The 2,633-nt window shown below is 39.8% G+C and overlaps 1 pseudogene; it reads right to left on the bottom strand.

Annotated features, from left to right (window-relative positions):
* Window positions 1–1,568: 1,568 nt before the first annotated feature.
* Window positions 1,569–2,246, bottom strand: LOC148801746 (uncharacterized; annotated as a pseudogene).
* Between the last annotated feature and the right edge of the window lie 387 nt (window positions 2,247–2,633).

The raw sequence follows: 2,633 nt of genomic DNA, 5'->3' as shown, positions 1-2,633 counted from the left end.
TGCAGGGGGAGATGTTTCCAATTCATGGGAGTAGTGTATTGTGGATAGGCATGGGCAGAGTTTTCGTGGGTAAGAAATCCCGACTCGCCCCAGGGCGACACAATTCCTTGCATTTCGAGATGGCCAACCCAAAAACTGTGAAAACTGCGTTTGGAGAAAAACCATAAAGCCAATATTAGGATTCCAATCGTGAGAAACACATTTGTGATACAAAGCCCTCCAGATGACTTATATTATGGAATAATGGGTGCTCAACCACCACGGCTCAACCAAAACAACTTAAAGCCGTCCCAAATGGACTCATAGTTAAGGGAGTAAAAAGGCTCAACGTGTCTATCTCTCTACCCACTTTCCTTGTGGAAAAGGTTTCAATTTTCAAAAGCCTAAAAGCCACAGCCACTAGGCCAACCAAGGCCTTTTATGACAGTTTTTGCATTAAAAGTTGGATCTCGTGGTCAACATTGGCTGCAAAAGTTCAAACTTATCATAGTATGCCGGATACCCTATCTGATTTTTTTTTGGCTTAAAGGACGAGGTGGAATGGGTTTTGGAATTCTACAATCTATATCTATATCGATATAGATAGAGTATGGTATTAGGTTAAACTCGATCCTTTTAACTCACATATTATTGGAAAGTATATAAGTTATATACACTATAGTGTTGAATTTGATAAAATTTTGAATTTTATATAAAGGATAATTAATAGTTTATGTATTTTTTATATATCTTAATCAAATAATTGAAATTTTTATTGTATATTTATGTTATTTTACTTGTTTACTGCTTATATATGACAAGAAATAATAAGAAATTAGATGTGGGTTCTAAGTCTAACCTACCCCTACCCTTGAATGTGAAAAAAAAAAGGATTGAAGAGGATTTTGCATTTTTATATGCAAAAAAGATTTAGATTATCAAAATCTAACCTGCAGCTGATTTTGGGACAAGCACATATTGAGAGGTTTAAAAGACTGATAAAGTGTAAAATTTACAAAACGCTCCCTAAACCTACCCTCTTGCTATTTATCAACATTAGTACCTGTGCCTACGTCTCTCCCTTGGTTTTTTTTTTTTTTGTACCAAAGTTTTTTCCTTGGGCTGCATTTGTTTCAGGTGTAAATGCACTTTTACACCGATGGAGTTGAGACATGATGGTTCAATGATAGTGTCAAATATAAACTAGCCATTGTGCTCATTTGCATTCGTCCTGTTTGGTTACATCTTGTTGCAGTGGGAAATTTATCAGAGAGGGAGGGAGAGAGAGAGAGAAGGGCAAAAGGGAGTCAAGGGACAACCTTATTAGTTTACACCTTTTATAAAAGCATAGTAAATTAGCAAAACCAAGAGCATAGAAAAAAGGGAGAAATTCTCAGAGGCTCAGAAGAGAGAATGGGCAAAAAGACAAAGCCACCATATTAGCTCTTGAAAAATTTTCACTATGGCAGCTAGGAAGAGCTACCTCGCCAATGATTAGTTTCGATACCATGTTCGAATTCGACAAACCGACATGTGGAATTTGAATCACGCTGCCTTGTCTGAGTTGAAGAAACCAATTACCGATGTGCATGATGCTACAATCATGGAGGGAGATATGTATCGGTGCAGAGGCATCCAATTCCAGGACAATGTAGAACACATATGAAGAAAGTGGATTTTATAGATTAGGAACAGGGAAGGGCAACTAAGGAAAAGACCATGAAGATGTATATCAGGATCAAGAATCTGATATGCACGGTCCACTTCCTCTTGAGCTTACCAAAATAGCTCAGGGGAGGCTGCTGAAATTGAATCTTGAAGTCGTGCATCTCATTTGCCAACCCGTTGTTCCTCCTCAGCTTGATCCATTTCAACCTCTTCGTCGCTAGCCGCAACGTCAGCTTGTGGCACCACAACTAGTACTTGAGCCCATTGATGCAGCGGAGAGTCTAAGCCACCGAGACATAGAAGATGAGATGGGCCATGGTGAGGAGAGCAATGGGGACCCAGCAGTGGCGACACTATAGCCTAGGCGACTAGACCAAGGCAATCGAGACCAAGCCTAGGAAGAGGAAGAAGAACTGGAAGAGCTTCCAAAGTTCCTTCTTTTCGAGATCAAAGGCCTGCTTCTTCTCCAAGGTTTTCTCGAAGTGGAACTTGATTATGGTGTTTAGGGCTTGTAGAGTTGTTTCCTTTGGGATTGTTGGGTGCTCATAGCCCACCATTGCTAACTGCATGTCGAGTCATGGCCCCTGACCTCCTCCTTCCCAGTTCCCACCCAACAAATGCGGTGGAATGATGCAGGGAAGAGAGAGAGAGAGAATTTCGATGTATTTATTACATCGGTTATCAATATAATTAAACCTAACAATGTCATTTTACACCGAAAATTGATGTAAAATTACATGTTTACCAAATGTCTATAAAATCGAACCAGGGTGTAAAATTTACCCCGGTTTGATTTTACACCTCTACCAAACGCAGCCTTAATTAATGCCATAAACCCAGCCTCCCAACATGGTCTAGCCTTAACTTGATTGCCACGTGTCCTATATTAGAGACGAATACACAAACCACTTATCTATTATTATACAACCCTCCAGAGGCAGAAACCAAATGAACACAGTATACCCATTCCGTCAAAAGGGCAAAAG

Source organism: Nelumbo nucifera, chromosome 3 (assembly GCF_055504915.1).
Source record: "Nelumbo nucifera cultivar China Antique chromosome 3, China Antique-T2T, whole genome shotgun sequence".
In the NCBI taxonomy this organism is placed as follows: domain Eukaryota; kingdom Viridiplantae; phylum Streptophyta; class Magnoliopsida; order Proteales; family Nelumbonaceae; genus Nelumbo; species Nelumbo nucifera.
This window is presented reverse-complemented; position numbering and strand designations above follow the sequence as displayed.